At 52.6% G+C, this 9002-nt stretch overlaps 1 long non-coding RNA gene across 1 annotated transcript; it reads left to right on the top strand.

The window, feature by feature from the left end:
* The first annotated feature begins 881 nt into the window (after positions 1-881).
* On the top strand, positions 882-3351 carry LOC123596181. The gene is made up of 2 exons (XR_006711584.1): positions 882-1002; positions 2176-3351. It is a non-coding gene; the product is annotated as an uncharacterized LOC123596181 (long non-coding RNA).
* Positions 3352-9002: the final 5651 nt, after the last annotated feature.

Genomic DNA, 9002 nt, shown 5'->3' with positions numbered 1-9002 from the left:
CCTGTGGGTTTTGTTACTGCAGACTTTGGGACGTTTGGTTTCAGCTGTTAGCACTTTGCGTTAACCGTGTAAGTCTGCTCTGCTCTTCGGAGACCTCAGGAAGACAGACGCTTTCAAATGCAACTACGTTCACCTTAAACCTCACCGGCACGGGCTTCGTGGTGTTGATTATCATCTCCCTGACAAAGGGGACTTCGGTGGAAGATCTGGGCTAATGTTTACAAAACACCTGCCACAGTGACTGGTACACGTAGGCGCTCACTCCATTCGTGGTAACGGAGACCACTAGATCCAGGATCAGGGATGGGATGAGGCAGGCGTGACCAGCGGGCAGAATCAAGCCCAGCCTGTGTACCCGCACGTGAGGGCTTCCTCACAAGTAAGGAGCAAGGTCAGGCCCCCCCGCCATCCCATCTTAAATTTTTTATTTTTTTATTTTTTTATTTTTTAATACTTATTTAGTTTTTGAGACAGAGAGAGACAGAACATGAACGGGGGAGGGTCAGAGAGAGAGGGAGACACAGAATCTGAAGCAGGCTCCAGGCTCTGAGCCATCAGCACCCCGACGTGGGGCTCGAACTCACGGACCACGAGATCATGACCTGAGCCGAAGTTGGACGCTCAACCGACTGAGCCACCCAGGCACCCCCCATCTTACATTTTTTTAATGTTTATTTATTTTGGAGAGCGAGCGAGCGAGCAGGGGAGGAACAGGGAGAGAGGGAGACACAGAATCCGAAGCAGGCTCCAGGCTCCGAGCTGTCAGCACAGAGCCTGACGCGGGGCTCGAACTCACGTGAGACAAGACGAGACATGAGATCATGACCTGAGCTGGAGTCTGGTGCTTAACCAACTGAGCCACCCAGACACCCCATCCCCCCCACCCCATCTTTTATTGCAGAGCATAGTTCCATTTGGAGAGAAAGCTAAGGCTGTGCATTCCTGGACACTGGTTTGTCAGAACCCAGAGAGCCAAACGCTGACGCTGTGGCCAAGAAGACGGTAAGATTACACTGTTACTTGCAAAGAGACCTTTCAATAAGTTTTTTGAAACAGGATCATGTGTGGTCCTTGTTTCTGTTAAATAACTGCCACGTGTGTTATTTAGGGGTCTGTCCCTGTTACTGTAACTACTAAATAAGTACAAACGGTATCAGGCCGTCCTGTGGGAGGAGCACCACCCTTCAGAGTCAAGACTAAATGAGCACTTGTAAGTCCCCACCCCGACGGCCAACGATATGGTAGAGGCAGGTGCGTGCTCTTAAAGCTGTACCTGACTTTGGCCATCCCAAGCCTCAAGCCCAAGTCTCCTACCTGCTTGCACCCCGGATGCCCAGGCCCGCTGCTCAGAGGTGGTGGTGTGGTTGGGGAGCAGGGCGGTTCCACAGGAAGAGCTCTCCAGGCGATTCCTGCGTGCGACCTGGGTCGAGAACTCCCCTGTTCCAGTCGGTCTGGGGAGAGATCTCTCTGCAGAAACTGGAGCCTTTGAATCGGCAGGGAACAGAAAGATCAAGGGATCTAACTTCGCTCACTAGGATAAAAACCAGACTGGGACTCCCCCCGACCCCCCAGTCTATGTCTGGGACCCAGCTCGGGTGACTGGCCTTTCTAAGAGACTAAAAGGATTTAAGACCCTGGCTGTGTCGGGGCTCTTTGGTCGTAAAAGCTCTCTTCAGCAGCAGCCAGGCACTGGAAGGGACTAGGGAAAGTTGCAAAGTGTCTGCAGGTGGGCCAGTGTGGGGGGACAGGCTGGGGCCAGGTGACAGAAGTTATTAGGTGCCCTCTGCAGTCCTAGTCCAGATAAATGCCTCCACTTAAAAACATTTTTCTCTTGAAAGACCGATTCAAGCACAGTATTCCTCGAGGTGGGAAAGAGTCTGGTGGATTCTAGGCCCATGGGATTCATCAAAACTAAAGGAATCAGCAGCAGGAGTATTTTGCACGCACTGAGGACTGACTCCAAAGGGGCAGGCGTTTCAGGGTTCTGGGCCGAGGGAAGGTGGGGCAGTTGGTGGGGGCCGCAAACCCTCCTCACCCGAGTGTCAGATTCAGCCCCCAAGCCGAGGACCAGGATTTCCCCATTTGGGCAGAAGTGGGATGTATGGCTGCTTTATTTCTAAAGCAGCGTGAGTGCCTAGATTTTACTGTTAACCGCAGCTTTTGCAAACCTTTCAGAACCTCACTTTGGGCGTATTCGTCGTGCCCTGAGATGCATCCTTCCCAGGTGCACACAGATCTATTGCCATGTTTCCCATCTTCGAACACACCCCCCCCCCCCAAGTCGGGTTCCCTCATGCCTCTCCACTTACTGGCCGTTTTCTTTGCCCCCCACCCCGCCCCAATGGCAAAACTCCACCAGAGAGCTCTCTCTGCCCACGCTCTCCAGTCGTGCTCCTTTTTGAAAAAGTTGTATTAGGTCACACTTTTGCAAAAGAGTGTTAGAACATTGCCTTATGTTTACAGTAAAGAGGAGTCAAAGAGGACCTCAGGAGCTGGGTGCCCCCCAGCCTACACACCTCCAGTGGCAGGAGTGACCCCCAACTCAGCCACTGCTCCCCCGCTGTCCCCCAGCACTTACCTGAACACCATCAGGGCCATCCGGACGCTTCTCATAATCCCTTCATCCCTGTCACCGCGGCCAGCACAAAAGGCCTGGCACTCCCGGGCCACGTCTCACCTCCTGGCCTCACCCTCACATGCGTGTGTTCCCCTCATCCGCGTAACAAATCACAAGACACGTTTAGGCTTAAAACCACCGCCACCGTGGTCTTGTTCGTGTGTCTGAAATTTGGACAGGAATTTGCAGGAACAACCTGTTTCCTCCCCACATGGGGTGACCCAGCCGGCAGGCTGGCGGTCCCCTTCCAAGGCGGTCCCCTCTGGGTCAGCGAGGCGGTGCTGGCTGCTGATTTCTCTCCGCACAGGGTCTCCCCCCGGGGGGGGGGGGCAGTTTGGGTTTCCTCCCCGCAGAGTCGCTCAGATCCAAAGCTTTTGTGTAGGTGTCGGTAGCTGCTGTAACGAGCTGCCACAGACAGCAGCTAAAACAACAGACATGGATTATCTCACAGTTCCGTAGTTTGAGGTCTGCAGTGGGGCTCACGGGTGCGGGCGGGGCTGTGGTCCTTTCTGGAGGCTCCAGGGGGGGGAGTCCATTTCCCGTGCTGTCAGGCGGGCAGCAGAATTCAATTCCTTACGGTCCGAGGACGGAGCTCCCCATGCCGAGCTGGCTGTCAGCGAGGGCCGTTCCCAGCTTCTAGAGGCACCTGCATTTCTTGCCTCGTGGCGCTCTTCCTCCTCTCAAAGCCGCACCTGTCCTGCCTCCTCGTCGTTGTCATATTGCCCAGATCCGCTCTTCTGCCTTCCGCTTCCGCTTTCGGGGGGCCCGTGTGATCACGCCAGGCTCACCTGGGCAACCCCAGGTGCTCTCCCTATTTTAAAGTCCTTAATCCGCCATCAGTGTTCCTCTTGCCGTGCAACGCAGCGTTGTTGGTAGCTTCCCGGGAGCAGGGTGTGGACCCCTTTGGGGGCATCGCTCTGCCCACCGCTGTGTCCCAGAGACAGGAAGCCCCCACTTAGAGCATGGGCTCAGAAACTGTCCAAGTAGTTACAGACCCCAGATTCAAGGGGACATACCTTCCCCTCATCCTAAAGGAGGAGGGTCAAGGAACGTGTGAGCCGGGTGTTAAAACCGCCACAGTCTCTGGCCACAAATTCTCTGTGTTCCTCCCACACGCGAAAGTCCCAATCCCGGAAGCCCCATCCTGTTCCAGCATCAGACACAGGCTTGAGCTCCAGGATCTCATCATCTGAATCAAGAGCGGTGCGGGGGCCTCGAGCTGACCACCCTCACAGGCGAGTTACCTGTCGATCGCACACCGAACATACAGTGGTGAGGCAGGCGCAAGTACGCGCAGTAACATTCGAGAAGCAGGGAATGAGGCTCACAGTCGCTGGTCCGCAGAAATCCAGCTGGGCGCGGGTCCCCCTCTCTGGCTTAGGGACCAGTGCTGCCTCCTAGGACTCTGACAAGGTGTCAGGCTCTACCCTCTGGGCTCTATTCGCCCTCCGTGTCATTCTTTTCTGGAAGAAAACAGTTTGGAATCCAGCTTTCTCAGCCTGCTTCCTGCCCAGAAAAGGTTTGAGCTGCTGAGGGTTCTTCATTTTGCACCGTCTTCCCCTTGTGTCTGAGCTGGAGGTGTTTCCGCAAGAACAGTTTGCAAAGAATGAGAGGTCATCTCTGCGGCTGCATTTAAAGAAACCTTTACCTCCTTGAGCTACAGGGTAGACCCAGGGAAGGATCAGGCTCAGGACTTAATTGTGGGCAAAGTATCCGAGTCGGCTGACTTCTCAGTCTGGGAAATTTCATCCACCAGAGTCAGGGCCTGACAGGGAACGACCAGGTCTTGAGAAATGGACACCTACCTATGGCATGAAGTGGATGTCATCTGATCCACCAAGAGCAAGGCTGGGCATGCCCCACAGTGATGCATTGCTGAGTAGAAATGGTATATAAGCTTGAACGTGAACTGGAAGCCATGAGTCGGTTGCATGTACAGGTGGCTCAGGGGCCTTTGAGATCGATTTTTGCTACATACTGTCTCCTTTTTAAATTTTTTTTTTTTTTTTTTTTTTTTTAATGTGGGGCGCCTGGGTGGCTCAGTCAGTTGAGCGAGCAACTTCAGCTCAGGTCATGATCTCGCGGTTTGTGACTTCGAGCCCTGCGTCGGGCTCTGTGGTGACAGGTCAGAACCTGGAGCCTGCTTCAGATCCTGTGTCGCCCTCTCTCTCCGCCCACGCCCGCTTGTGCGCTGTTTCTCTCTGTCTTTCAAAAATGAATAAACATAAAATTTTTTTTTTAATTTTTTTAAATTATTTTTGAGAGAGTGCACAAGCAGAGGCTGGGGGGCAGAGGATCCAAAGTGGGCTCTGTGCTGACAACAGCAGTGAGTCCAATTCGGGGCTCGAACTCACGAAATGTGAGGTCATGACCTGAGCCGAAGTCAGATGCTCAACCGACTGAGCCACCCAGGCGCCCCTGCACTGTCTCCGTTAATCTACACCTGCAGTCCCTTGGGGAGCTTCTCATGAGTGGCGGAGAAAAAGCTCCAGCTTAGTTTCCAGGTGGTTCTGCATGCTATGACGGCACCAGCCATCACGATATGCTGTCCCCCCGCGTAGACGGCTGCAGCCTTACAGCCCCACCCAAAGGTGACCCTGAAGGAAAGGCTGTGAAGGAAGATCTTCCCAGCGGGCTGAATATTGAGTGGTACATTTGCTTGGCCACTTTGGCCGGATTGAGAGATGGCCGGAGTACAAATGGACATGAACTCGTGGATGGTTGCTAACAGACTCCCAGCGTGGCTGGATGGTCAGTGACTTGGAAAGAAAACAATTGGAAACTTATTGACAAGGAGGTTTGGGGAATAATATGTGGAGGGGCCCGTCTGCACGGATTCAGAGTGTGAAAATGAGTCACGTAAGTGTTCACCAGGGGCACCGCCTGCAGGGGAGGGGGCAAGAGAGCATGTTCTGTTGGTGTCTGTCAGCCTCTGCCTAGCCACCCAGCGTTTCCTCCACGGGCCCACGTACAAGGTGCAAGATGGAGGGCTGTGCACACGCTCAGCAACGTAGAAGTCCTTCCCCAAGGCTGACCCGGTTGACCTACGCCGCGTGCAGAACCTTCTGGAATGACTTGAGAAGGGGCTCTGAATTTTTGCCACTTCTCCCTTCCCTTGAACCTGGATGGGCTCATGACCGCCTTCACCGACAGAATATGCCGGAAATGACGCCTTAGTGTGGCTTCTAAGACTAAGTCGTAGAGACCATTCAGCTCCTGCTGGGGCTCCTGGGATGCTTGCTGTCCAGATCTTCCCTCCTGGGAGGCCCCCTCTCGAGGCTCAGATGGAAGGCTGTGGGAGGTTCAAGCTGCAAAAAGAGGGCACGCGTGGGAACCCAGCTGAGCCCAGGCTTTGGGTCACTGGGGCACCAGAATGTGAATGAAGAAATCTGCAGAGATTCCAAGCCCTGGCCATTGAGCCACGCCCCAGCCGTCCTCCTCTTTCCTGCTGAGGCCCTGGACATTGTAGACCCGAGACAAAAAGCAATGCCCGCTGTGTCCTCTGTAGATCCTGACCCACAGACCCATGAGCACAACGAAAATGGTTGCCACACGCCAGCAAGTTGGATAAGCGATTAAGTTTGCTGGAAGCACTGTGGACTGGGCAGGAAGCAGGCTGAGAAAGCTGGATTCCAAACTGTTTTCTTCCAGAAAAGAATGACATGGAGGGCGAATAGAGCCCAGAGGGTAGAGCCTGACACCTTGTCAGAGTCCTAGGAGGCAGCACTGGTCTGCTGCTGATGTGGTACCTTTCCCTGGGGACACTGGCCTGGTGGACGTTCGATTCTATCAGACCCCTTCCATCATGAAGGGAGTGGGGGGACTTGTCCTCCCTGGATGAGACACATACTCTGAAGAGGAGTTTGCCTTTTCCTTCCCATGATGCTTCTGTTGGCATTTATATGGTCAAGGAGTTCCACGCCACACTGCTGCTGCTGCTTTTTTTTTTTTTAACATTTATTTATTTAAAAAAATTTTTTAATGTACTTATTTTGAGAGAGAGAAAGAGAGACAGAGCACGAGTGGGGGAGGGGCAGAGAGAGAGGGAGGCACAGAATCCGAAGCAGGCTCCGGGCTCCGAGCTGTCAGTACGGAGCCTGACGCAGGGCTCAAACTCACGAACCGCGAGATCAGGACCGGAACCGAAGTCAGACACTCAACCGGCTGAGCCACCCAGGCGCCCCTCACACCACACTGCGTCTGATGACTTCACCAATGCTCAGGGCTTAACATCCATTCAGAGTCCGTTCTAGTGTTTCCCAAAGGATCTGCATAGAGAAAAACAGTGGAAAAAGTAGGTAAATCCAAATAAAGACTGTAGTTCAGCTAATGCTTTCATATCAATGTTAATTTCTTAGTTTTGACAAAGATACCATGGTGTATGAGGGGTAGGAGGAGGTGAGGCGAGTTGGGTGAAAGGTAAAAACATCTGTATCATCTTCGCAACTCTTCTGCAAATCTGACATTATTTCAAAAGGAAAAGTAAAAAAAAAAAAAAAAAAATGACGTAGGAGTGACCTTTCCCGAGTGAACTGTCACCATGCTATGACACTGTATGTCCTTTTGGGGAAGGCTTGGAGGAGAATTCCCAGGGTATATATATTTTTTTTTAATTTTTTAATGCTTATTTTTGAGTGGGGGAGGGACAGAGAGAGAGGGAGACAGAGAATCGGAAGCAGGATCCAGGCTCCGAGCTGTCAGCACAGAGCCTGGCGCGGGACTCGAACTCACGGACCGCGAGATCAGGACGGGAACCAAAGTCAGACGCTCAACTGACTGAGCCACCCAGGCGCCCCTATTCCCAGGACATTTATGGCAATGTTGCAAGGCTTTTGTCAAGGAGACCCGCCCCCTCTTCCTTCGAGGACCCTGGGTCTGTGAACTGGCTCAGGTTTGGGAATTGAGTGAGAGTCTTGTAATGATTCAGGATAGATCTCTGTTTACCTTATCTCGAGATTTTCTAGTTATATAAATCAAATAATAATGCTTTAATAGGCTGCCTGTCATGGGCTGAATTGTGCCCCCTTTCCCAAAGATATGCTGAAGTCCCTCCCACGGTCCCTGTGCCTGTGACCTTATTTGCAGATGTAATTACAATGCAAGTTAAGATGAGGTCGTGCTGGAGGAGCGTGGGCCCTTAATCCAATATGACTAGTGTCCTTCCACAAAGAGGAGACGGACAGACACAGAGGAAAGATGACCATGTGACAATGACAGGGACAGGGATTCTATTATGCAGCTGGAAGCTAAGGGGCACCAAAGATTAGGACCAGCCACTAGAAGCTGGAAGAGGTGAGGAGGGACCCTCTCCTAGATCCCTCAAAGGGAGCGAGTCCCTGTCTGCACCTTGATTTCCAACCTCCAGGCTCCAGACCCGCCAGACAAGAAATTTGTGTTGTTTTAAGCCCCCCAGTTGGTTAAGCTTCCAGCTCTTGATTTTGGCTCAGGTCATGATCTCACAGTTCGTGAGTTCAAGCCCTGCATCAGGCTCTGTGCTGATAGCGTGGAGGCTGCTTGGGATTCTCTCTCTCTCTCTCTCTCTCTCTCTCTCTCCCCCCCCCCTCCCTCTCTCTGCTCCTCCCCTGCCCCCCCCTCTCTCTCTAAATAAATACATAAACATTAAAAAATAAAAAAAGAAATCGAGAGTTCTGTATGGCTCAGACCTTTGAAACACTTATACATCAGCGGGAGGCAGAAAGATGGGTAAATCTGTCAATCTTCAGCATCGTTTTGAGTAGAGAGTAAAGGAGACCGACTTTAGTCTCCCTCTTTCGTGTCCAGAAACTTACATTTCATTGCTCATTAAAAAGAATCGAGGTGGCCCCGAGAAGGGAGTCCCACTTGACTTTCAGATGGGGATTGTGTGTTATGTGTCTTTGAGTTGTCAGTGAGGAATGGCAGTGCGACTGCTCTAACAGGTAAACTGTGTAACGTTAGCGGCTTAGCACAGTGGAAGTTTTCTTCTCACTCATGGGGGCCCAGCTTCAGCGGGGAAACTCTGCTTTGCCACTCACGGGGTGGGGAGGAGGGCTCAGGCTGACGCACTTTGCCGTCTTCAGCACGGAGTTCGCGAGGGCGCTCGGGGTATCGATGCCATCACTTCTGTTTCCACTCCCATGACCAGAACCTGGTCGCCTGGCTCCACCTAAGTGCAAGGTGAGAGTCCCTGGCTGGACAGCCACTTCCCGGTGACGATTCTACACCGTGGAAGGGGAGCCCATGTTTGATGGTCAGCTGGCTGCCTCTACAGCATAGCCTCAGCTCAGTGTCCAGCATATAGTAGGTGCTCAGTAAATAACAAAGTGTCTCGGGTACTTTGTATTTGGTGGCACATTCCCACGTACTTCATATGTATCAGGCTATTTTGTCCCCATAGAAACCTGCG

This window comes from Leopardus geoffroyi, chromosome B1, assembly GCF_018350155.1.
Source record: "Leopardus geoffroyi isolate Oge1 chromosome B1, O.geoffroyi_Oge1_pat1.0, whole genome shotgun sequence".
Lineage (NCBI taxonomy): Eukaryota > Metazoa > Chordata > Mammalia > Carnivora > Felidae > Leopardus > Leopardus geoffroyi.
Note: the sequence above shows the minus strand (reverse complement) of the source record. Positions and strands in the feature narration are given on the sequence as shown.